Source organism: Artibeus jamaicensis, unplaced genomic scaffold (genome assembly GCF_021234435.1).
Source record: "Artibeus jamaicensis isolate MK-2021 breed Jamaican fruit bat unplaced genomic scaffold, CSHL_Jam_final contig_648, whole genome shotgun sequence".
Classification (NCBI taxonomy): domain Eukaryota; kingdom Metazoa; phylum Chordata; class Mammalia; order Chiroptera; family Phyllostomidae; genus Artibeus; species Artibeus jamaicensis.
In genome coordinates this window covers 1,076,249-1,104,025 of record NW_026521912.1, presented here as the reverse complement: position 1 = coordinate 1,104,025, position 27,777 = coordinate 1,076,249, and the positions used below count along the sequence as shown (strand labels likewise).

The 27,777-nt window shown below is 44.1% G+C and overlaps 1 pseudogene; it reads left to right on the top strand.

Moving 5' to 3' along the window:
• The first annotated feature begins 5,552 nt into the window (after positions 1–5,552).
• LOC119059314 (28S ribosomal protein S15, mitochondrial-like) lies at positions 5,553–7,298 on the top strand (annotated as a pseudogene).
• Positions 7,299–27,777: the final 20,479 nt, after the last annotated feature.

The window sequence follows — 27,777 nt, the reverse complement described above, 5'->3', positions numbered from 1 at the left end:
TGGTGCCTCTCATAACTTGGAACTGTTCCATGCTCCTCCTCTGTTCTTCATGACATCAGCATCTTTGAAGTGCACACACCAGTTATCTGTAGAATGTCCCTCCCTTGGTGTTGTTTGATGTTTTCTCCTGATTGTGCATGTTTGGCTGTGCTGCTGTGTCCTTCTCTGGAAATGACATCAGGAGACACACATCAGTCTGCTTCTCGCTAACACCATTAACTGTGACCATTAACTGTGATGTTTAAATTTTATTTTTTATTGTAGCATAATTGACATATAACATTATATTAGTGTCAGGTATACACCATAATGTTCAATGCTTGTAGGTATATATGTATGTATACTTTCTTTTTTAAAAATATTTTATTTAGCCCTGGCTGGTGTAGCTCAGTGAATTGAGCACAGGCCTGGGAACCAGAGGATCACGGTTCGATTCCCAGTCAGGACACGTGCCTGGGTTGCAGGCCAGTTCCCTGCAGGGGACACATGAGAGGCAACCATACATTGATATTTCTCTCCTTCCCTTCCCCTCTAAAGATACATAAACAAAATCTTTAAAATATATATTTTATTTATTTACTTTTAGACAGAGGGGAAGAGAGGGAGAAAGAGTAGGAGAGAAACATTAATGTGTGGTTTGACTCTCATGTGCAACCAGCTGGGAACCTGGCCCACAACCCAGGCATGTGCCCTGACACGGAATTGAACCTAAGACCCTTTTTGGTTTGCAGGCTGGCACTCATTCCACTAAGCCACACCAGCCAGGGCTGTATGTATATTTTCTTTTTTTTAAATATATCTTATTAATTATGCCATTACAGTTGTTCTATTTCCCCCTTCATTCCCCTCCACCCTGCACACCCCCTCCTCCACCATTCCCCCCCCCTTTAGTTTATGACCACGTGTCTCAAGTTCTTTAGATTCTATATTTCCCATACTATTCTTGTCCTCCCCCTATCTATTTTCTACCTACCATCTATGCTACTTATTTTATGTACCTTCTCCCCCCTTCTCCTTCTCCCACTCCCCTGTTGCTAACCCTCAATGTGATCTTCATTTCTATGGTTCTGCTCCTGATCTAGCTATTCTCTTAGTTTGCTTTTGTTTTAGGTGTGGTTCTTAATAACTGTGAGTTTGCTGTCCTTTCACTGTTAATCTTTTTTATCTTCTTTTTCTTAGATAAGTCCCTTTAACATTTAATATAATAAGGGCTCAGTGATGACGAACTCCTTGAATTTAATCTTATCTGAGAAGCACTTTATCTGCCCTTCCATTCTAAATGAAAGCTTTGCTGGATAGAGCAATCTTGGATGTAGGTCTTTGGATTTCATGACTTGGAATACTTCTTTCCAGCCCCTTCTTGCCTGCAAGGTCTCTTTTGAGAAATCAGCTCACAGTCTGATGGGAACTCCTTTGTAGGTGACTGTCCCCTTATCTCTTGCTGCTTCTAGAATTCTCTCCTTCATTTTCATCTCGGCTAATGTAATGATGTTGTGCCTTGGTGTGTTCCTTCTGGGGTCCAACTTCTTTGGGACTCTCTGAGCTTCCTGGATTTCCTGGAAGTCTATTTCCTTTGTCAGATTGGAAAAGTTCTCCTTTATTATTTGTTCATATAAGTTTTCCACTCATAGCTGTTCCTCTTTCCCTTCTGGTACCCCTATAATTCGGATGTTGGAACATTTAAAGATGTCCTGGAGGTTCCTAAGCCTCTCCTCATTTTTTTGAATTCTTGTTTCTTCATCCTTTTCTGTTTGGTCATTTTTTTCTTCCTTCTGGTCCACTCCTTTGATTTGAGTCCCAATGTCCTTTCCATTACTATTGGTTTCCTGTGTATTTCCCTTCATTTCAATTAGTTTAGCCTTCATATGTTCCTCTAATTTGTGACTAAAATCAACCAGTTCTGTGAGCATCCTGATCACCAGTGTTTTGAACTGTGCATCTGAACATTTGGCTATTTCTTCATCGCTTAGATTTATTGGCTCAGGGGCTCTGAGTTGTTCTTGAGCCATGTTTTGATCTGTTCCTGCCTGTTACATATGAGGGGCAGAACCTTAGTTGTTCACCAGGGTGGGGCCACCCAGGTTGCTGGCTCGTGACACTGTATGTGGGGGCAGGGTCAGAGAGGGACAATGGCCGGTCCCCTCTGCTGCTTCCTGCCACTGGGGCCTGCGAGGTCTGTGTCACTGCTAGCCCCTTCACCGGTTTATCTGCGCACGAATGTGTGACTGTGATCAGCCTTCATTGGGTCCATCGCCTTGTGCCCTCATTGGGTCCGCCCGCTTCTCCACACCTGGGATCTGCCCACGGCTGCTGGTGCACCTGGGTCAAGCACCTGGGTCAGTCCAGTGGATCTTTCCTGCCTGACCCAACTCTGCTGCTGTCTCTGCCCGTCTTACCGGTTTGGCTGAAGGGTTCTTTGTTGTCAGACTTCCATGTAGTTCAATTTTCTGCAGTTTGGCTGCATTTTTGTTGCTAAAACTTTGTTGCTTTTAAACTTGGTTGTGCAAGAAGGTATAGTGCTTCCACCTACGCCTCCATCTTGGTGGAAGTCCTTGTATGTATATTTTCTATCCTCACTCTAGAACATGCTCATTGATTTTAGAGAGGAAGGGAGGTAGAAAGCAAGGAAGAGAAATATCTACGTGAGAGAGGAACATCGATCCGTTGCCTGCCCTGTGTGCCCCACGTGGGATCAAACACCAAACCTGGTCATGTGCCCTGACCAGGAATCAAACCTGAAACCTTTTGGTTTTGCGGGATAATGCTCCAACCAACTGAGCCACACCAGCCAGAGCAATACTTGAATATATTATGAAATGCTCACCACAATGAGTCCTTCACCTCATAGTCACAATTTTTTTGTGTGATGAGAGCTTTGAAGATCTACTCTTTTAGTATATTTCAAATAAGCAATAGAGTATTATTAGAGAAAAATATGTATATAATCACCTTTATGTTGCAACCTCATGACATTAATTTTATAACTGGAATTTGGTAACTTTTGACCCAATTGTGATTCTTTTAATCACTTAACATGAATAATGGAATGATCAGTGCTGTCAGGGGGAAGCACAAGAGCTAGAAGAGCCCAGACAAGAGACCAGTGCCAACAGATAAGTCTTCCTGGGGCAGGAGCCCTGAGGCTGAGGGGCACCAAGTTATCCAGACAAAGAGGTAAGGAATGGGTAACCCAGCTTCGGGGAGGAGCCTAAAAAATGCACTATAGCCTAGGACATGTGCCTAATAAGTGCCCGACATGTGCCTTCTTCCTAATAAGCCCAGAGGGACACTGGGGCTATGTATGTGGGCACCCCAAGAAAGGCTGCTGGGCCTCTCTCCAGGGCATGGCCCCACCACCCCAGCAGCTAGCTCATCATGACCTTTTCTGCTGGTCTCTGGTCACATTGTGGTCACCAGGACAGATCAGCCCTAGGGCAGGAGCCTCAGAGGTTCAGAGCAACAATGACTCAGACCCTGGGCTGAGGCTTCAGAAGGGAGTGGAGCAGCCAGTGCTGCTGAGACACCCTTCCCATCTGCACCCAATCTCCCAGCCCTCCCAGCCCGGGAGCCTGTGTGTGCGTGAGCACACTAAGGAAAGACCAATAAGGCTGTATTCATACTTATTTAGCGCTCACCTTTATGCCATTAGGCATGCACAGGCTCTGTCTCCCATCACCCTCAAACTGGCCTTGGGCAAGAGAACACTCCTTTCCCTTTCGAAATGAGGAAACTAAGGTTCTGATTCGTTCAGATACTTGGCCAAAGTCACACAGCTCTTGAGGGCCAAGATTTGAGCCTAGTTTTCTCTAGTTCTCAACTACTGAATCTCTAGTTTTGAATGAATAGTGCCTTTCCACTGCCCCAAACCCAAAAAGCCTAAATAACATAGCTGAAGAAGTCTCCCTTCCCTGTATGTGTCCACACAAATTTTGTTCGAGAATGTTTATCCACATTTATTCATAATCACTTTTGAGGGTTTTTTGGTGTATTTAAACATTGTCATTTAAAAAATTGTTATAGACTGAGCCCTGGCTGGTGTGGCTCAGTGAATTGAACATTGCCTATGACGAAAAGGTCTCTGGTTCAATTCCTGGTCAGGACACCTGCCTAAGTTGTGGGCCAAGTTCGTGGTTGGGGATGTGCAAGAGGCAACCAGTTGACATTTCTCTTCCTCTCTTCCTCCTTCTCCCTAAAAATAAATAAACAAAATATTTAAAAGTTGTTATGGACTGAATTTTAAAAAATTAGGATATATTCTTTTACTTTTCAGTTTACTTTATCAGTTCATGATGTGCTGGGAAATACAGGAAAAGGAAAAAAGTAGGAATTGAGGACTTTTCTCTCAGGTAAATTGTATATCTTAAAATGGCAAATTTTGTTCTAGAATGGTCAGGGAAATGTTACTCTTATAAATGATTTTAAAAACCAAAACAAACCCAACCCAACCCTGCTTCTTTCTCATTAAGTTTCATACTCCTGCCTATAAGACATGCATTTCATAAGAGAAAAGATGGGGATCTTGATGTACAAATATGACTTACTATGTGAAGACCAGGGATTTAGAATAAAAGAATAAGTACCCAGTTCAATGTTATTGGGACATGGAAAAGCAGAGAAGGAGGTGCAATTCAGGAGAGAAAGAAGCCAAAATCATTAACAAGAATCTTGCATTGGGAGACATAACAGGTACTTCTAAAAGGCTAGAACCCTGTGGCAGAATGTGTTTTTTTCGAAGTGTTTCAGACTCAACAAAACATGGTTGGACTGAATATTTATATCCCCCTTCTGACATTGAAGCACTAACCCTCCAGTGTGAGGGTATTTGGAGGTGGGGCCTTCGGGAGTGATTAGGGTGTGAGGGTGGAACTGGTGGACATGACGGAACTGGTGCCCTGATTAAAAGAGACACTCTCTCTCTCTTTTTAAAATATTTTATTTATTTATTTTTAGAGACAGGGGAAGGGAAGGAGAAAGAGTGGGAGAGAAACACCAGTGTGTGGTTGCCCCTCATGTGTCCCCCACTGGGGACCTGGCCTGCAACCCAGGCATGTGCCCTGACTGGGAATCGAACCAGCGACACTTTGCTTCACAGGCCCGTGCTCAATCCACTGAGCCACACCAGCCAGGGTGAGACTCTCTCTCTCTTCACCACGTGAAGACACAGAGAGAAAATGGCTCTTTGAAAGCATTGTCTCTAAGCTTTTGCTACTATAAACCATATAGTAATAAATAACCTTTCAGGTTGTCATTTTATATCTGTACAATTATACCTGTAGGAGGAAGTTCCCAAAGTAGAATTACATCAAAAAGGATGTATATTTGTTAATTTTTTTTTAAATATTTTATTATTTATTTATAGAGGGGAGGGGGGGGGAGGGGAGAAATATGTTTTTTCGCGGCGGGTATATTTGTTAATTTTGATAAATGTTACCAAATTGCCTCTGTGGAGTTGGGCCAGTATGCACTGGTACCAACAGTGTATGACAGCCTTTATTTTCCCTCAGCATTGACAATAAATTATGTTATTAAACTTCTGGACTTTTGGAACCAGTATGGTAGCACTGCTCACAGGGGTCAGAAGTCACCATGCTAACAGTGATATGGAGGGTAAGTTCCATTCGGACCCAGGCCCCAGTCATTGAGCCGAAGGTGGAGGGTGTGTGCCTGGCTTCCCTCCGACCACTGGGGCCTTTCCTCACCTTGCAATTGAAGGCAGATCCAGCTAAGCCAGTACTTGACAGGCAGGTGATGATGTGCAGGGGTGTCCAAGCTTTTGGCATCTCTGGGCCACCCTGGAAGAAGAAGAGTTGTCTGGGGCCACACATTAAATACATTGCGACTTGTAATCACACACAAAAAATCAAATAATGTTTTAAGTAAATTTTACAGTTTTGTGTTGGGTCGCATTCACAGCCATCGGGCCTCAGGGTGGACAGCCCTGAAAGGAAAGTTGTTTATTTTCAGGTGCCAGCAACCTGGAAGATGAGGACTCACATCTCAAAGCCCATCTCCCCCTCTCAGTGGAGGTGGAGATTTTTATAAGGAGAGAGAGGGGAACAGAACAAAGAGATCAAGGGAGGGAGCTGCAGAGTTCTGTATGTGCAGAATGGACTGTATGAGCACAGTCCATTCCCATAGCTCAAGTGATGGTCCGGTGTGTGTCATCCTGGTTTAGTCATCCTGGCTTCATATCATCCTGTTTTGTTTCTTTTTAAAGATTTTATTTATTTATTTTTAGACAGAGGGGTATGGAGGGAGAAAGAGAGGGAGAGAAACATCAACTGGTTGCCTTCTGCACATGTCCCAACTGGGGACTGGCTGCAACCCAGGCATGTGCCTTGACTAGAAGTTGAACCAGCAACTTTTTGCTTTGCAGTACAACACTCAACCAACTGAACCACAGTGGTCAGAGCATGTCTTCCTGGTTTTATGTCATCCCGGTTCTATATCATTCTTGTTCCACAGTCGAAGGTCAGCAAATCTCCCGGAGCTGGGATGCCTGAAGGTCTGAGTCTATATCTGCTGAAGCTGTTCCTAGAATTTTTGTACAAATATGCTGTTTATCTACAAGCTACATATTAGTCAGAGCCCGCACTTACGGAAACAAGGTCAGAAGAAGAGTGGGATGGGTAACAATTTCCCACCATTACAGTTTTCTAACGTTAGAACCTCCTCAAGGTCTCACCCTTCGTTGCCCAAGGGTATGGCATCCAAAACCAGACCACCCAGCTAAGATGACCCACCCGCTTCCATGCTGTTTAAGGATTACCAGAACATCCCTAGAACTGAGAAGGCTGATGATGCCGTGAAAAGACTCTTGTCTTTGGAAATGACCAACTAGAAGTAGAAGCTAAAAATGAAGCAACAGCAGTTGATGAACAAGGTATCCTGAGGGAACCAGCTCCCTCCAGGCTTGAATTTTTGCCTTAACTGTCAGGTTTGCAATTAGAAAGAATTTGCAGAATCATTGAAAGGACAAAGGCCACAAGCTACCTGCTAATGAGCACTAACCAGAGCAATAGATGCTCAGAATCCTCTGTAAGACCAACTATAATGTCTTTGAGAAGACGTGCAAGGAGCTGGGGATTGAGAATACTTTTCTCCTTCTGTGCTACCCAGAAGCCCACTGCCACTGGGCGACCGAGGAGGCTCTGTGTACATGGCTAGCCCAGGGGGCTCAAAAGCTGATGAAGCAAAATAGAGCCTTAAAAGCCACAGCATCAACCCAGAAATAAGGCCAGAAGAACCCAGAGAGCCCTTCTAAACCCGGATCAGAGGCAATCACAGAAAACCAATAAATTTTGTTAAAGTTAAAAATAAACAACAACAGCAATAACAACAACCTTCTGAATTTTCTGTTGATCTGATAGGTGAAAAATGGCATTTCACAGTTTTAATTTTCGTCTTAGTAGAAGATTTTTTTCAAAAAATTTGAAAATATTTTATTTTATTTTTTAAGATTATTTATTTATTTTTAGAGAGAGGGGAAGGAAGGGAGAAAGAGAGGGAGAGGAACATCAATGTGTGGTTGCCTCTCATGTGGCCTCCACTAGGGACCCCCCCTGCAACCCAGACATGTTCCCTGACTGGGAATCGAACTACCGATCCTTTGGTTCGCAGCCTGTGCTCAATCCACTGAACTATACCAGCCAGGGCTTTCCCAGATATTTAATAGCCATTTGCTTTTCCTTTGAAATACAATTGTAAAAATTGGTATGGCCCTGGCCAGGTAGCTCAATTAGTTAGAGCATCATCCTGCTACACCAAGGTTACAGGTTCAATCCCCAGTCAGGGCACATATAAGAAGCAACCAAAGAATGCACAAATAAGTGGAATAATGAATTGATGTTTCTCTCTCTCTGTCTCAAATCAATCACTCAATAAAAATTTAAAAATTGGTATATTGTTCTTTTTCTCATTGTCTTCAAGAAGCTCTTTTTTCTTTTTCTTTCATTTATTGGAGTGACACTGGTTAACAATATACAGGGTTCAGGTGCACAATCCACCACACATCATCTGTACACTGTGTTGTGTGTTCACCACAAGTCAAGTCTCTGCCCATCACCATTTATCCCCCTACCCTTTTATACCTCCCCTCTCCCACTCTCAATCACCACAGTTTGCCCATGGCATTGCGGGTTTTTTTTTCTCCCTCTCTCTCATTATTCTTAATCCCCTCACCACCCCAGAAGGTCTTTATAAGGCAAATTAAATTCTTGTGATATGAATTACAAGCTTTTTTCCCCCAGTGTGTCAGTTGTCCCTGACTTTGCTGTTAATGTTTTTTTGCCATACAGAAATTTTATGTGTGTGAGAAAGAGCAAATATCTTTTTTTATATAGCTTCTGGCTTTTAAGTCACAAAAAGTCATTCCTCATTGCAAGCTGATAAAGGGATTCTTCCTTTTTTTTCTTGCAGACCACTTATGCTTTTATTTTTATGCTTAATTATTTGATTCAAATTACAGTGTTTTAATGAACCAGGTACGCCATCTCCCTTACCAATGACTTCTCATAGTGGCACTCTAGAAATAGCCCAAGTGGTTCGGCTTTAAGGAAAACCCATACAGTGCTCTTCTTTTGCACTTCCAAACTGCAAATTGTTTTAAGGAAGTACTTAGTGACCCAGGAAAGTACATAGGGTATGTTAAATGAGAAATACAGACATTCAAGCTATGTATCCAGAGGCATTCCAATTTTTCTTTCTACATGTGTTTATGAAAAATGAGGCTGGTGAGAAGCCCACAAATGGGTGAATAATTTCAGGTAGAGTTTCTGCAGGCACATTCATTCACTCATTAAGATATTGGTTGATACTTCCATTACAAAAGAGTGGCAACTCTGCATCGCTGAATGGAAGTTCGCATCACCACTGATGAAGTTGCCTTACTGAAAAAAATCAAACCTGAATCAGGTAAAATGTCTGGAAGGTCCAATTTCCAAAAAATATCCAAAATACTAGCTATGAGTCACACGTAGCTGTTGAACATTTGGAATGGGGCCAGTCCAAATTCGGATGTGCTCTGAATGTAAACTAGACACCAGATTTGGAATACTTGAAAAAAAAAATGCAAGCTACCTAACTTTTAAAATCTTGATTGCATGCTGAAATAATCAAATTTTGGATGTGTTGGGTTAAAATTAAATGATTAAAATCAGTTTCATCTTAAAAACATCTCTTTAAAGTGCTTACTAGAAAATTTAAACTTACACAGTGACTCACATTTCTGGTTCACAGTGTTTTTATTTTCAGCACGGGCCTAGAGCTATCTACCAATTTTTAGGAAATACAAATTAGAGGGGACTGTTACAAATGACACCACAGGGTTACGGTCAGCAAAATCCAAACTGTGGGAGACACAACAAGGCAAGTCTATCTTCTTTAACAAATAAATTGAAAAAATAGTAAGAAAATTTTTAGATCAAAGAGATTTTTTAAAACTTTTCAACCAAATGCAATGTATGGACATTCTGGGATCCTGATTCAATCTGTCGCTAAAAGAATAAAACAAAACAAATTATAACATTTATGAGACAATTACAAACTTGAACACTTCCTGGACATTTGATGATTTTAAATTTTTAAAGTATAGTAATGCTATCATGGGTATTTTAAAAATAAATAGTCCTTATCTTCTAGAATTCATACGTTCTCAAATATTTGCAAATGATGAATTGGCTGCTTTGAAGTAAATGTTTTAAAACAACCCAGTTGGCCAGGAAGTGGGAACACAGGGGGAGATGACATAGGATTGAGCTGACAGTTGTTCATGTTTTACAATCTACTTTTTTTCGTTGTGGAAAAATACTCATCAGATAAAATTTACCGTTTCAATCACTTTCTTTTTTAAAAAACAATTTTCAAGGGGCATTAAGTACATTTCTGTACTCTTTTTTTTTGCTTAAAATTCTCGAAAATGAAATATTGAAATAAAGATTGTGCCTTGGCTGGGTAGCTCCGTTGTTTAGAGTGTCTTCGTGCTACACCAGGTTGCAGGTTGGATTCCTTGTCAGAACACATACAAGAACTAACCAATAAATGCATAAATGTGTGGAACAATGAATGGAGTTTTCATCTCTCTCTCCCCCACCCCTTCTTTCAAATCAATCAAAAAATTTTTTAAAGATTAAAAATTGTGAATAAGCAAATGGTGATCAAAATAAAATATATAGGTAAGTTTGCCCTGGTTGGTGTGGCTCAGTGAATTGAGTGCCAGCCTGCAAACCAAAGGGTCGCCAGTTCAATTCCCAGTCAGGGCACATGCCTGGGTTGCAGGCCAGGTCCCCAGTAGGGGGTGCACAGGGGGAAATCACCCATTGAGGTTTCTCTTTCTTTTTCCCTCCCTTCTCCTCTCTAAGAAAGAAATAAATAAAATCTTAAAAGAAAAGATTTTTAAAAATTAATAAAAATAAAATACATAGGTAAATTAATATTAAGTTCCCAAGAGGGCTAAAGCGGTGATTTTTATTTCTTTTTAGTTTCTTAAATTTCCATATTAATATGCTATGTTTAGAGATATATAAGGTAACAATAAGAAAAAACTAAAGATATCACAGTTTTTCAGGACAATTCCTTCACAAGTGTCTCAGGACAAGCGCTGCTCCTGGATTTGGCCTGGGGAGAATTGCCCTCTTGTGGCCCTTCTGAGAACGCTCTGGAGCGCTCCTTTCCTGCAGACCTGGGCTTCTGGAAGGAGAAGCTCCTGGTGGCTGTGCGCCCTTTTGCGTGCCTCCTGAGCCCCGAGAGGTCCTGGAAGATTTGTCCTAGAAGATGAGATGCTCAGAGGAGAAACCAGAGGGGGATCTATAGAGATGATGAGTAGCTACTTTCTTCCTCTTCCTTCTCCCCCTCCTCTTCCCCTCCCTCTTCTTCCTCCTTCCACTTTCCTCCTTTTTTTTTTTTTTTTAGTCCATCTCATTTGACAGCACTCCATTCATTCCTCCATCAAACATTTACTGAGCATCTTCTGTGTGCCAGGCCCTGTTCCAAGCACTGAGGGCAAAAGTCCTTGCTCTAGTGGAACTGACACAATTACTGTGTGAGGTAGACAAAATAAGTGAAGAAAATACACAGCGTGTTATGTGGTGATAAGTGCTAGGGAGCAAAATAAATCCAAGAAGGGAGATACCAAAGGGGGAATGCATGCAATTTTAAATAGAGTGTTAGGAAACAGAGTCAGCAAGAAGAGAGAGTTTGCCCTGGCTGGTGTGGCTCAGTTGGTTAGGTGGCATTCTGCAGAAAAAGGTCTCCCCTTGGATTCTTGGTCAGGGCACAGGCCTGGGTTGCGGGATCAGTCCTTGTGTACCAGAAGCAACAGATTGATGTTTGTCTCTCACGTCCATGTTTCTCTTTTTTCCCTGCCTTCTTCTCTGTCTAAAAATAAATTTTAAAAAAAGTTTTTAAAAGAAGAAGAAGGAGTTTGAGAAGCATTTGAGATCTTGCTTCATGGCATATATGATCAGTGTGGCTCATCTAAACTGATAAAAACTCTCAAAAGAAGAAGGAGAGGGAGAAGGAAAAGGAGGAGTTTGATCAGGGAAGTGAAGGATGTGGATGGGTGAGGCAGGCAGATACCTGGGAGAAGAACACCCCAGCCAGAGTAAATGGCCAGTGTGAAGGCTATGAGGCAGGGACAAGCCTAATGTCTTTGGAACATTAAGGCTGCCCATGGGGGCAGGGAGAGGGAGAGAGAGAATAATAAGCAAATGCATCATGTGAATATTTTGGAAGCACTGGCTAGTGTGGCTCAGTGGACTGAGCACCAGCCTAAGAACCAAAGGGTCTCCAGCTCAATTTCTCCAGCACCCAGTCAGGGCACATGCCTGGGTTGCCAGCCAGGTCCCCGGTAGGGGATGTTCAAAAGGCAACCACCCATTGATGTTTCTCTCCCTCTCTTCCCCCCTCTCTAAAAATAAATAAATCAAATCTTTAAAAAAACAGATTTTGGAAATTTAGGTGAGGAAGACATACAGATGTGTGTGTGTGTGTGTGTGTGTACATATATGTATAGAGAAAGGGAGAAACAGTTGGAGAGAAAGGGGTACGATAGATACATATTATTGTTTGAGCCTTTTGAGAATCAACCCTATTACTCTTTCATATTTCTAAATATTTCAATTTATATTTCCTGAGGGAAAGGACATTCTCTTACAGAGGGTTTCTCTACTATGTCAGCTGTTGACATTTGGACCAGAAGACTCTGTGCTGCTGGGGCTACCCTGTGCATGGGATAATTTTTAGCATCTCTGGCCTGTACCCACTAGATGTCAGCAGCACACTCACCCAGAAGTATCTTCAGACTTCGCCAAATGTCCCCTGGATGAAAGCACTATCCCCAGTTGAAGACCATTGCTTACATAACCACAGTGCAAGGGTTACAACCAGAAAATCTAATATTGATGGGTTATTGCTACCTAAACTACACATCTTATTCAAGTGGTATAGTTGTCCAATGATGCTTTTATAGCAATTCTAATTTTCTGGTCTCTGGTCCAATCCAGGATCACGCATCACATTTAGACATTGTGCATTTTTTTAATTTGCTTTCCTCTGGAACAGGCTTTCTCCTTGTTTTGTCTTTCATGACACTGACATTTTTTAAGGTTATAGACTAGTCATTTTGTAGAATGGCCTTTGTTTGGCTTTGTCTGAATTAATTCTCATGGTTAGATTCAGGTTATACATCTTCAGGAGTAACACCACACTGTGAAGGTGTGTTTTTCTCTGGGCCTTCTATCAGGAGGGTCATGATAATCATTTGCCCCATTAGTTAACCTTGTATTCACCTTGACCACTTGGTTAAAGCCCTGTCTGTTTCTCCTCTATGAAGTTATTGTTCTCCTCTTTGTAATTATGCGACAGATACATTGAAGCTACCCCAGTATCCTGTTTCTCATAAAACTTCCACCCACTAGTTCCAGCATCCATTGGTGATTCCTGCCTGAATCAACTGTCCTGATTGGTTGTTGTTAGTAGCTGTTTTAAATAAATACTGGATAAGGACTGTTAAATGAACAAACAAAAACACATTAGGAGCCAGAAGCATTTCTAAAAATAAGGGTTTACTGAGCCATAGGTTAGCCAGAAAAAAGGACCCAAGGCATTTGGTTTGAACTACCAGCTGCAAGGGCTAGGTGGGGAAGACAAGCTGGTCCACCATCCTGGAGTCCAGGGCAGCTCTTACACATTATGTTTGGGGAATGAAAGATGTAAGTTTTTCTCAAAGAATTTGCATTGCTTACAGATAAGGAGGGGAAGGAAAAAGTGAAGTGAGGGCAGTTCTATGCTGGGAACACAGTCTGTAAGGAAAAGAAATTTACTACTTTTGAAAACTCACACACAGGAGGATGTAGTAGCGTCTATTGGCTAACAGACACCCAGGGGTTGAGTCAGAGCTCTAACATACACTGAGAAATGTGAGCTCTTTTGTCACCAGCTAGCAACTGGTTAACTATTCTTGTCTCTTTCTCTCATTCTCTGGCTGCTGTAATTTAGAATGTCTCAGAATTTTTCTTGTTAAGACAATAGGCTGCTTTAAATATAAGTGTAAAATGTAAATAGTAACATTAAAACACACATCAGTGTATATTTCAACCAGGCTGAGAAGGATGTGCAACACTCCCCCAGCCACCCGCCTGGATATAGATACACACTGTTCAAAGCTGGGGGAAGTGGGTGGCAGGAAGGCAGCAGAGAACCTGGAATGATGGGGTGTTGGGCTAACCAAATGTGGAGACAGAGCTGAATTCTGGAGCTATTTCAGGTGGTGAAACCGATGAGATATAGATCAGCTGGGTTTGCAGCCTGGGGAGCATGTGGCTGGGGACTGGGATGGAAGGAGAGGCTGCCCTTTGAAGCCCAGCTGGAAGAGTCAAGGGTGTGACTGAGTGCTGAGGGTCAGGCAAAACCCTGGGGGGGTTGGCAGCTGGGCCTTCTAGACAGGGTGGGGCTGTCCCAGAGTTTCCAGGAGGCCCTTGAATGGCAAAGGGTCTGAAAGTGGCTCAGATGGAATCTTAGTGTGGCCAGGAGCCTCCTCCTCTCCTCTGGCTCAAGCCTCAGCCTGGGAGAGAGTGACAGAAAAGGGTAACTTTTCTACCATGAATAGTGTTAAGAATGGGGAAAAAACAGTTATTTACGCAGTCTGAAATTATTGCATATTTTGCCCTCACCCACCCAATAGAGTTCCTTCTCCCTGGCCCACACTGGCTGGCTGAGCTAGGATGCTCTTACAAGGCCCCTTGGAAATTCTTGATCTTCATGGAGCTCAAGTTCACCTTTTGTTCCATTCATTCAGTGAACAAATATTTATTGAGCACCTCTCTTGCACCAAACATTGTTCAAGGCTCTGGGGACCAAAGCAGTGAAGAAGAAAGACAAAAGTTTTGCCCATTAGGTTGACATTCCAGTGAGGAAAAGATAGATGTGTACAAGACAATTGTAAGTGCTAATGTTATAGAATACCACCCTATGCTGTTCCAGAACAGCTGTGGATTCCAATTGCCCACTGCCAAGAAGCATGACTCCCAAGCCAGAGTTTGGTGAAAAGGAAAGGAATTCTTTATTTTTTTAAGATTATGTATTTATGTATTTATGTGTTTGTTTGTTTGTTTATTTATTTATTTATAGACAGAGTGGGAGGGAGAAAGAGAGGGACTGAAAATCAAAGTGTGGTTGCCTCTCATGAGCCCTCTACTGGGGACCTAATCAGCAACCCAGGCATGTGCCCTGAGTGGGAATGGTGACCTGTTAGTTCTCAGGCTGGAGCTCAAGCCACTGAGACACACCAGCCAGGGCAGGAAAGAAATTCTTTAATTAAAACTTATACAGATTTAGAATTATGGCACAATCCTGCCATTTACTCCCACTTCCTTCAAAACACCCACAAACCCACAAACCCACAAACCCACAAACCCACAAGCACACAGTCCTGCCTCCCTTGGCCAAACCAGGCCAGTCTCAGAACACACCAGTCAGAGGTACCCTCCTCAGAGAAACAGAAGTCTGCGGCTCAGCATTCCTAGTCACAGTTCAGCATTCCAGGTATCTCACATACCATCTCCTGCCACACCGCCGTGTTCTCCCAGGTGGGTTTCCAATGGGTCTCCTCTCTCTTCCTCCAGCTGTTAATTCCAGACCGCTTGGCACCTCCTTACACACCAGACCTCGTAGCAGGCTGATGGGGGCCCTCTTACACCCTTTCAAACCACATGGCCGCCCCATGATAACTGGCTGCCTTATTTTTAAATGCTGACCTAGGCCTTCCTATGTGACCTTGTCTCCAACTCCTACCACACAGTGCAGGAGTCTCCAACTCCTCCTACCAGTGCAGGGGGAACTGCCTCCCTACCTCTTGGGCCTGCACTATACAAACCCTGGCTGTTCCACCAGTCGCTACACATTCAGAAAGTCACGTGCACACCTTTTGCCCCAAGGAGGTAGCACAGCCATTAACCAGCTATTATATAGCTACCAGCTTGCCATAGATATGCAAAGTGTCTTAAAAGCAGTATCACTGGCTTTCCCTTTCTCCATCCCCCAACCATGGGCCTATAGGGGTTTTGGGGAACTCTTGCCCTGTACCCTGTTTCACTAGAGAAGAAAATAATGCAGACTAAAGTGGTCTTGAGTAGAGAAAATGGAAAATGGAGGGGGCCGGGGCAGCCTCATTGTGACAATTAAATAAAGATCAAAACAGGTGAGGAAGAAGCCATTTGGAAAGAGGATTCAGACCATTGAAACAGCAAGTGCAAAGGCCCTGAGGCAGGACTGTGACTGATGGAACAGAATGAGGGAGGGGAGAGGGGGTAGAGGTTGTGAAGGGTCTTGTGGGCTACATAACTATTTGGATCTTACACTAATCAGGTGGGAGACATGGATAACTTTGCCCCCAAACTTGTCTGTTTTTTATTTCTCAGACTGGTTACACCCTTACCCATCTTGAAGCCCTATCTTTTGCACCTCCATCTTGCTCCTCTTCTATCCACTTCTCTCTCTCTCATATCCCCATTATCACCCCATTCAGTTTTCTAGAAAAGATATGTCAACCTATGGTTGCTGGCACCAATTCAATGCCAACAGGCATCCCCAGTTTGGGGTGTGGTGAAGAAGAAAACTTTATTCAGTGCAAAACAGCTCAATTGTGATACAGGACTGGCTTTGAATACAGCATAGCTGTGAGGAAGCACCGAATCCAGAGTCCTTTTTGGTTAGACAGCTGTGCCCTGGTCGGTCTGGCTGGTGAGAGACCTTTAATGTTTCAGCCAAGACAAGGAGACAGCATTCAGAGCAGAGGAAAAGTGTACTATACTCTCAGAACCAGACTTCTGGCCAAGATGGAGGCGTAGGTGGAAACAATGTGCCTCCTCCCACAACCAAGTTTAAAGACAATAAAGTTTTAGTAACAAAAATACAGCCAAAACACAGAAAATTGAGCTGTACCGAAACCTAACAACAATGAACCGTTCATCCAGACCGGTAAGAGAGGTGGAGTCAGCGGAGGAGCAGGGTTGGGCAGGAAAGATCAGTCAGACTCACCCAGGAGCGCAGGAGCGCAGGAGGGCAGGAACTCAGGCGGCGGTTGGCAGATCCCAGGTGTAGGGTGGCAATGGGCGGACCCAGTGAGGGCGCAAGGCAGATGTCTGACCACGGTCATACATTCACATGCAGATAAACTAAGCAAAGGAGTCAGCAGTGAGGCAGACCGCTTAGGCCAGGGCCCCAGTGACAGGAATTATAGCCTGAAAGCACCAATTGTTAAGACTTTCGGGGGTCGAGGTTCCAGGAGAAGCTCGCAGGCTCACAGAGAATTCATTGGAGAGACCCACAGGGTCCTGGAGGGGCAGAGCCTTAGTCACTTCATTGTGTGGCTGTATGTGGGGAAGGAGTCTGAGAAGGAATAATGGCATTTGCTCCATTCTCTGTCAGATTTCAGTCTCTTCTGCCACTTCCCACAAGGAAATCGGTTCCTTCTGGTGCCGATTTCCAGGTGGGTTGGCTTGTGTAGGTTCTAGGACCTGTGGGTCTCCCCAGTGAACTCTCCTGTGAGGCTGGGAGTTTCTCCCACTGCCACCTCAATCCCCACAGGTGCTTTTAAGCAGTTGTTTTGGGCTCTATTTCCCTATGCTGGGACCTGGGGTTTTGAGGTCTGTCTCACTCCCCAGGTGTTCCTCCCAGTTTATTCACACATGAATGTGGGACTGCTCACTCCACCAGCCACCACCTTGCAGACCCACCATCTGCAGTCTTGCCTGACCCCACTCCATAATCCACTGCTTCGCTGGGTCCATCACCCACCTCCTTGCCCGCCTCAGTCCTCCACTGCTGGTCTGCCACAAGTCCTCTCTGCCTGGCTACCTGTCTCCACCCCTCCTACTGGTCTGGATGGATGTTTCTTCTTTAACTCCTTGGTTGTCGTACTTCCATACAGTTCTATTTTCTGTCAGTTCTGGTTGTTTTTTGTTTTTAAATTATTGCCTTTCTTTTGGTTGTGCAAGGAGGCACAGTGTATCTACCTATGCCTCCATCTTGGCTGGAAGTGTATCTACCTATGCCCCCAAAAGATACTTTTAAAGTGTTTTTAGTCACATGTTGGTGGTAGTATTGGCATATTATTTTGAGACTATTGCGTGAGCAATTTTGATGAAAGCAAGTAAGTAATTATGCAATATTCTAATTTTATCTTCTGTGTCCTTGAGAATGAGGTTTTTTTGTGGAAGAAAGGAGAAATAGATAGCAGAAGCATTAATATTAGTTTCCTATGGCTGCCGTAACAAATTACCCTAATCTTAGTGGCTTAAAAGAACATAAATTTATTTTCTTCCAGTTCTGAGGTCAAAAGTACAACATGGGTCTCATTGGACTAAAACCAAGATGTCCTCAGGGCTGTGATTCTTCCAGATGCTCCAGGGAAGGGATCCACATTTTTGCCTTTTCCAAATTCTGGAGGCATAGGCACTCCTGGGCTGGTGGTGCCCCTTCCGACAGTCACAGCACTCCCACCACTATTTTTTGTAGTCACAACTCCTTCCCTGACTCTCATCCTCCTGAACAATGCTTAGAGGGACCTTATTTACAGTGACATTGGGGCCACCCAGATAACCCAGGATCACCTCCCCATCTCAAGATCCTTGCATAATCACGCCTGTACATCCCTTTTGCCATGTAGAGTAACACATTCATAGGTTCCAGAGATGAGCATGTGGATATATTTGGCATGATGTTATTCTCTCTACCACCAAGAGATTGAATAAAAATCATGTTGTCCTGAACTTGAATTAGAAATATCAAAATAAACTCATAAGTAGTTATATAACATAAAATGCATAAATGTATATAATATATAATATATAATAATAAATATATTGTGTGAATGCATTTATATCACATATACTATGTATTAGATTTTATTATAATCTTTCATTATCATATATGTCTTAATCATAAATGATCTAATATAACTGCCCTGGCTAGTGGTGCAGTTGGTTGGAGCATCATCCCACACACCAAAAGTTTCTGAGTTCTATTTCTGGTCCGGACACATACCTAGGTTGTAGGTTCAATCCCCAGTCAGGGTGCATATGGGAAGCAACTCGTCGATGTTTGTCTCTCACATCTCTCTCTCTCTCTCAAATCAGTAAATAATGATTTTTTTAAATAATGTAATATATATATTGTGTTAGCCAAAAAGTTCATTGTGTTTTTTCCCCTAAGATGGCTCTAGTAGCACTTAGTTGTCTTTAACTTCATTTGAAACAATTTTGTTAGATTGTATTGTGACAGCTGTCATATCAGCATGCATTTAAAAAAACTTATCATTTTTACAAGATGAAGGTGTATATGGAGACATTGTGCCTCCTCACACAACCAAATTTAAGGACAACAAAGATTTAGAAACAAAAACACAACCAGAACAGACAGAAAATTGAACTCTACCGAAGTACAACAACAACAAACCATTCATCCAGACTGGTAAGAGGGGTGGAGCTGGTGGCCTCTTATGGGAGAGGGGTCCTGGCAGGAAGAGGCAGTGATTAGCAGAACCAGGTGCGGAGAGGAATTAAGCAGACCTAGTGAGGCGCACAAGGCCGCTGGCCAACTGCAGACACACATTTGCGTGCAAATAAACCAGGCAAAACACGGGCAGTGAGGCAGACTGCGCAACCCAGGGCCCCAGCACCAGGAAATAAAGCCTAAAAGCACCAATTGAAAAAACTTTCTTGGGTCGAGGTGCTGGGAGAGGCTCCCAGCCTCACAGGAGAGTTTGTTGGAGAGACCCACAGGGTCCTAGAATGTACGTAAGCCCACCCACCTGAGAACCAGCACCAGAAGGGCCCAATTTGCTTGTGGGAAGTGGCAGAGGGGACCAAAATCCAAGAGAGTGTGGAACAAGCACCATTGTTCCCTCTCTATCCCCTCCCCTACAAACAGTCACAACCCAGTGACTGGGTAGACCCGCCCTAGTGAACACCTAAGGTTCCACCCCTCATATGTAACAGGTGCGACCTGACCAAAAATGGCTCAGTCAGAACAAATCAAAGCCCCAGAGCCAATACTTTTAAACGACCAAGAGATAGCCAGCCTATCAGATGCACAGTTCAAAACACTGGTGATCAGGATGCTCATGGAACTGGTTGATTTTAGTCACAAATTAGATAAGAAAATGAAGGCTACACTAAGTAAAATGAAGGAAAATGCAAAGGGAACCAATAGTGATGGAAAGGAAACTGGGACTCAAATAAATGGAGTGGACTGGAAGGAAGAAACAAATGACCAAACAGAAAAGAATGAAGAGACAAGAATTTTTAAAAAATGAGAAGAGGCTTAGGAACTTCTGTGACACCTTTAAACGTTCCAACATCCAAATTATAGGGGTACCAGAGGGGGAAGAGGAAGAGAAACAAGTGGGAAACTTCTTTGAACAAATAATAAAGGAGAATTTCCCCAATCTGGCAAAGGAAATAGACTTCCAGGAAGTCCGGGAGGCTCAGAGAGTCCCAAAGAAGGTGGATCCAAGGAAAACATACCAAGCCACATCATAATTACATTTGCCAAGATTAAAATGAAGGAGAGAATCCTAGAAGCATCAAGAGATAGAAAACAGTAAACTACAAAGGAGTTCCCATCAGACTGTCAACTGGTTTCTCAAAAGAGACCTTGCAGGCAAGAAGGGGCTGGAAAGAAGTATTCCAAGTCATGAAATCCAAAGACCTACGTCCAAGATTGCTCTATCCAGCAAAGCTTTCATTTAGAATGGAAGGGCACATAAAGTGCTTCTCAGATAAGGTCAAGTTCAAGGAGTTCATCATCACCAAGCCCTTATTATATGAAATGTTAAAGGGACTTACCTAAGAAAAAGAAGATAAAAAGTATGAACAGTGAAAGGACAGCAAACTCACTTAACAACCACTCGTAAAACAAAAGCAAACTAAGCAGACTCCTAAGACAGGAGCTGAGCCACAGAAATGGAGATAACATGGAAAGTTAGCAATAGGGGAGTGGGAGGAGGAGGAGGGGGGAGAAGGTATAGAGAATAAGTAGCATAGATGGTAGGGAGAAAATAGGGGGAGGGCAAGAGTAGTGTGGGGAATGTAGAAGCTAAAGAACTTATGACACATGGACATGAACTGAAGCAAAGGAATGTGGGTGGGAGAGGATGTGCAGGGTGGAGGGGAATGAAAAGTGGGGATGGGACAACTGTAATGGCATAATCAATAAAATATATATTTAAAAACTTACCAAAATTGGTGAACTTTTGTGTAGTCATTTTAATATTGAAGATGGAAGAAAATAAACAACATTTTTGGTATATTATACTTTATTATTTCAAGTCAGGTAAAAATGCAACTGAAACACAAAAAAAGATTTGTGCAGTGTATGGAAAAGGTGCTGTAACTGATCAAACATTTCAAAAGTGGTTTGCAAAGTTTTATGCTGGATATTTCTCATTGGACAATGCTCCACGGTTGGGTAGACCATTTGAAGTTGATAGCTAACAAATTGAGACATTAATTGAGAACAATCAACAGTATACCGTGCAGGAAATAGCCAACAAACTTAAATATACAAATCAATAGTTATTGGTGAAAATGAAAATGTGTCTTTTATTTTATGGAAAAAATCACATGAGCTTTTTGACCAAGCCAATATATATACATATATATGTGCATATATGTGTGTGTCTAGATATGTATAGAAATATACATATATATATCTCCCTACTTAGCTCTGCTCGCTAAAAAAGTCTAGACACAATAACAAATAAGCACTCTTAGCACCCAAACTACTTTATTCCCCACTAACAGAAACCAGAGTTTCTGACTGATGCCAGGTCGGGGACAGAATATGTCTAAGATGAACCTGTAACATCTGGTCTTACAAGAGAGCAAAATCATTATCAAAAACAACCAGAATCACTTCTAAAAGTTTCAACCTACAAAGGTTCCCCCTGACAGGTGGGCACAGCTCTGGGAATAAGTGTTTCAATCTAGAAGCTCATAATGAGTTTTTTAAAAAATTGATTTGAGAGAGAGAGGAGTGGAGGGACATCAATTTATCCTTTCACATATTTATGCATACACTGGCTAATTCTTTGATGTGCCCTACTGGAGATTGAACCTGCAACCTTGGGTTATCAGGACAATACTCTAACCTACTGAGCTACCCAACCAGGGCTTCATAAGCTCATAACGATTTAACAACAAAGCTGAATTCATCACCTTAGAGGATTGTGGGGAATTATGCATTATTTTGAACTGTGGCGTATGAAGTGAGAGAAGCCAACCCTTGTCTTGCTTTCCTATAGGAACATTCACTGGGTAACCACATAGGAAGTTAGGGGAAGGAAGCATCTGGCAAATGAATAATTCTAGCTAATAAACAGGGAACAAATGCTGGGGGAAGGTCACTGTTTTGCAGCCCTTAATGGCTGCTGGACTTATGTAAGGAGAGACAGAGTATAAGCCTCCTGGTGAAAAGACACACCACCACCCATGGTCGTACCAAAGGAGTCAAATTCAAGTCTATCCTCAGTGCTAGTATAAATAGCCAATCTGCAGGGCATAGGGAGGATGGAGCATCATACTGGACTGTGTCATGGGTGTGAAATCCGTGACACTCCAACTATGGGAAACACTTCAGGACAAATAGCCTGAATTGTGCAAATGATTTAAGTGATTTATCATAAGGGAAGGAAGGGGATGTAGGAATCTATGAATAACAGAGATTGAAGAGATGTATCATTTTTCTTTTGGAATGGGCAATTTCTACAGTGTCTAGAGATTCACATTCGGGTGATAAACTATTCAGGAATGCAAGGGAGTGATTACTGCAAAAGTCACAACAGTGGTTACTTTGTGAAGAAGGCAGCTGTGATGAAGATGTGGCTCATGGAGGACCTTCTAAGGTAGCTGGTGATGTGTTGACCTGGGTAGGGGATATATTATAATTATGTTCACTTCCCAGCTGGTTTTCTCAAACTCAGCACTACTGATATTCAGGCCAGAAAATCCTTTGTTTGGGGGCACTGCTCTGTGCAGCATCACTGGCTTCCACCTGCTAGATCTCTTTCCCTTCTCCATCATGAAAATAAAAAACGTCTCCAGATATAGCCATGCCCCCAGATTTGCCCCCCAAGGGACAAAATCACCCTAGTTGAGAAGCTCCCTTCAGTACTCCTTAAGCTATATATTTATTTTATGTATAGCTTACACTCATTTCTTGAGTTTATCTCTGTGTGTGTGCATTTTATTTTACAATAAAAATATTTAGCCCTGGATGGTGTGGCTCAGTGGATTGAGTGCCAGCCAAAGAGTCACCAGTTTGATTCCCTGTCAGGGCACATGCCTGGTTGCAGGCCATGTCCCCAATAGGGGGTGCTCAAGAGGCAACCACAGATTGATGTTTCTTTCCATCTCTTTCTCCCTCCCTTCCCCTCTGTCTAAAAATAAATAAAATCTTTGGAAAAAAATACTTGTCCCTGACCAGTGTGGCTCAGTTGGTACTGCAAAGTAAAAGGTTGTCAGTTCGAATTTTGGTCAGGGCACATGCCTAGGCTGTGGGTTCAGTCCCTGGATGGGGTGCAAATGAGAGACAACCTATTGATATTTCTCTCACACATCAGTGTTTCTGTCCCTCTCTTTCTCCCTCCTTTCCCCTCTCTCTAAAAATAAATAAATATTAAAACAATATCTTAAAAATTTCAGTGGAGTTTTCATGGGGAAATTCAACAAATTTCTATATACAGTTTGTCTGCAAGAAGGAAACACAATAGAATAGCTCAGGAATTTGGTAGAGCAAGGAATATTGGATACTGAAATACACTCTAAAGATACAGTAGTTAAAGAGGACTAGCACTGGGACAAACATAGAGTAATCTGGAATAAATAATTTGCCTCTGAATATGCTCCATCTGATTAAAGTCTAAGAGCTTCAGATTTGCATTTCTATCTGTCCCTTCAGCTCCCCTCCCACCAACACATTGACCAAGTCGAATCCCTGATATAGGGAGTTTCCTTCTTCTCTTCCTTTGCACATGCACTTTCTCCTATTTGGAGCATTCTTCCTTAAGTGTTACCCCTGCAGGCTGCCTCTCCACACCCTCCAGGTCAGGAATTTATCCCCCTCTTCTCTCATAGACTCCAGCTCCCATCTGTCATTCCCCTTACCATAAACTTTAGCTTAAAACTCTGCCTCTGCTTCTCATCTTGGAAGTCCAGGATGGCAGAGATTGTGACCCCTTAGGGACCTACACAGTGCCAGGTACAGAGTAGGTGCTCAGAAATGCTAAAAAGTCAGGGAAAAAAAATCCCTACAGTCACTTTAGATCACAATATATTACAAGTGGGTTAAAGTATTAAATGTAATTTAAAATCACAAGTTCAACAAAGTTGAGCACCTACTGTGTGTGGGATACTGGATAAAGCAGTGACCAAAATAAATCAGTTCCCGGTCGTTATGGTGCTGACACTAGTGGGAGAGACATGTGCAGGGAAGACAGTTCAGGAAGGTGGAACAGCATGTGCAAAGTCCCTGCGGTGGGAAATATCCAGGGTTCTGGCACCTCACCCAGACTCTGGGATCAGTCTTTCCAGCTTCTACCCAAAGGATCTTTCAAACGCACAAATACCTCAGTGACTCTACTGCTCAGAGGTTTCCCATGGCTCTCTGACCGTCAATGGATCAAATCCAGGGTCCTTAGCCCCGCGCCGAGAAGCTCTGGCCAGCAGCTCTCTGCCCCATCCGCCCTCAGGAACCCTCGCACCAGGTCCCGCCCGCCAAAGTGCCTTACACTCACTGCACCCGCCCACTCAGCCTCATTATTGGACAGTTCAGAGAGTGTCGCGCGTTGGTTGGCTGGAGTGACCGTCAGTTAGGGTCAAAGCATTGATAACCCGTTCCCCAGCTTCGAGGGGGCGGGCTCGGGTGCGGGCGCGGCAGGGGTTGCGGCATCAGGTAAATCGCCTGCTTGCGGGGGCACGGTTGCGGGACCTGGGGCGGGGGGAGTCAGGGAACGCCCCGGGCGGGGGCGCTGCCCCTTCAGCCCCTCTGCGAGCTTAGCGCCCTGCGACGGGGCGGGTGCCGCGTCCTCTGTCTGAGACCCCTCCTACGCTGAGAGCCCCGGGTGGGCGGTGAGCACAGTGGGGGGCTCTGGATTCGTGAGATTGCCTTCCTCCCGCCCTTCAGGAGCCAGATGGGGACTTATTCGTCCCCTAGTTCCCCAACCGACTCCGAGACCCTTTCCCCGTGTGTCCCTCCCGGACAGCTGGGGGACGCGGGTGCACGACCCCCTTGCGCTGCATCTGGGTGTGTGGGGGGTGATACGGAAACCGTGTTGGGGGAGGGACGGACGGCCACCGGGCCCTCAGACAATGGACAGCGGATGGAACCGCCCTGTGGCGTTTCCTGTAGGAAACTCCTCTGTCTCTACGAGGCCGTCCTTGGGGGACGGCGAGGGGGCGGTGGGTGCTGACTTGAATATCTACCCCTCACACCATCATCAGCCTCCACCCCCACCTCAGGGGTGTGAGAGTTCCGCCCCAATGTTAGGGGGGGCCACCACGCAGGGAACAAGTGCCCTCCCAGGATCCGAAGCCCGCATTCTTCATATTCCGTGATCACAGCTCCGAGTTCCGAAATAGTTCCTGGGGCTGGAGTGAGGGCGTCTGGCGTCGGCTCTGACGGTCTAATGAGGGGTCCTCAAGCAGAGGATCCGGATCTAGATGTGACAGCTCGGGCAGGGAGCGGAGGAGAGACGAGGGCAGATGCACGCCCCCACGCCCCCAATCTGGTGAGGCTGCAGCCCTCGGAGCCACCGGGATGTGAGCCCGCTCCTCGCCACCAGAGACACACTCGTGGACAGGCAGGGCTGTAGGCTGGGAGGGTCGGGGAGGGGAGGACTCTTTATGGAAGGCCATCACGTGGCGTGGAAAATGCAGAACAGTGGCAAAGCTACCCGGGTTCAAATCCTGCCCTTGCCTGTATGTGACCTTGGGCAGATCATTTTTTCTGTTTTTGTTTCGCCATCTGTATAATGGAGGGAAAGAGAATGACAGTAAGAAAACCTGCTTCAGAGGGTTTAGCTGGGATTTTTAAATTTTTAATTAATACCCACAGATTGCCCAGAATTGATGCTGGCCGGTAGAAAATAGAAAAAGTGTTGTTTTCATTATTATTTACTGTTCTTGGAGCGCCTGCCCATTTCTCAGCCCAGCCTCTGGGTCCCTCTGCTGCACCTGATTTGGGTCTTAAGGATGGCCCATAACTGTTCTTTGAGTTCCCCATACCTCAGATTTCGATGTTACCAGGACACTGGAGGAGGGGGCTGACCCCAACTGAGGCAGGCCCAGACTTCTAATCCCCCACCCAGGCCTTTCCCACGGCCCAGCTCTTCCCCGGCAGTTTCCTAAAAACAAGTCCTGAGAGGCACTTGATGTTCCCTGTGATGACCAGTTGCTCTTCTGGCTTGCCCCCTGTAGCCATTGTAAAGGGACAGGAAACAGCTGCTTCAGGACCGGAAGGGGCCCTGCTTGGCCTGGAGTGGGTGGGGGAAGTCAGGGATCCAGGCTGGACAAAGATGGGAAGTGGAAGGGTGCCTCCAACAGTGGAGCACAGTGAATCAGGTGGACAGATGGGTGGGTGAGTATCAGGGACACGGATGGTCGTCAGGAGTGCAAGAGGCCCACCCTGTTCACTCCACCCCTGGGCCTTTGCATGGGCTCTTTTCTTTTAGGAACCTTCTGTCCCCAGATGATTCCCCCTTATCACTTAGGGATCAACTTATAAGTCCCCTCCACAGGAAACCTGTGCTGACAACTAGAGCCACAAGGGGTGACCAGGAAGGTTGCCAGCTAGTTAGTTTAGCCCAGATGAGCAGTGGTTTAGGGAGAAGACAGATTGGGTCTGGTAGGCAAGGGTCCCTAGAAAATAAGCAGAGCCCAATCTGAGGGTGTTTCCCACAGGCAGTTAACTGCTTTGTGCCTCAGTGTCCCCATCTGGAAAATGTGAATAATATCTACCTCGTAGGATTGCATGGGGTTACATTTAATCAAGCAGGGCATACAGCCTATAGGCATTTGATATGGGCAGCTTGCCTTTCCCTGAAGGTTTCTCATGTGGGCTCTTCAAAGCTGCATCTTTCTCACCCTGTGCTCTCTGAGTCAAAGTTCTGGACTCTATTTGTCCTTGTTAAATATCACATTATTAGATGTGCCCTAATCCCCCTCAGTTTCTTAGAGCCTCCATCACATTACCCAGAAAGTTGCTCTCCCTCCAGCCCCAGGTATAGCGTCAGCTCTGACAACCTGTGTGCTGTGGTTCCGTTACGAGCTCTTCTTACAAGCCAAGGGCAGAGCCTTGTGGCACTCCACTAGACATTCCACAGGAGCAGGTATCCACTGATTCGCATCCTTAGTTCATCTGGCCCACAACTCTCCCAACTTTCCTACAAGGGTCTCACAAATTACCTTGGTAAAAATTCATATGCATCTTGTTTGCATTTGTCTAAGGAAAAATTTCAAGTGATTGTGTATTTTTTATTTCTTTTTAAATTTATTAAGAGAGAGAAACATCAATTTGTTGTTCCACTTATTTATGCATTCATTGGTTGATTCTTATATATGCACTGATAGGGGATCGAACCCACAGCTTGGCTTATCCTTGGGACTCCACCTGAGCTACCCAGCCATGGCTGTTTGTTTTTTAATCTGAAGAATCTGACCAGGTGAGTTCTTTTTTTTTTTTGGTAAAGATTTTATTTACTTATTTATTTTATTTATTTATTTTTAGACAGAGAAGGGAGGGAGAAAAAGAGAGAAACAATAATGTGTGGCTGCCTCATGCCACCAACAGGGACCTGGCCCACAGTCCCAGGCATGTGCCCTGACTGGGAATCAAACCAGTGACCCTTTGGTTCACAGGCCAGCTCTCAGTCCACTGAGCCACACACAGCCCTTATTTTTTTTTAAAGATTTAATTTATTTATCTTTAGAGGGGAAGGGAAGGAGAGAGGGAGAGAAACATCAATGTATGGTTGCCTTTTGTGCGTCCCCTGCTGGGAACTGGCTTGCAGGGAACTGGCCTGCAACCCAGGCATGTGCCCTGACTGGGAATCGAACCACGATCCTTTGATTCGCAGGCCCTCGCTCAATCCACTGAGCTACACCAGCCAGGGTGTGAATTCTTAATGAGCCCATGAAGTCCTTCCAATTCTTGCCCTTCCTCTTCTGAAGGTTCACAATCCATCCCTTTCACCATTAATTTCTGATTTTCTCCAGGGATTGACAA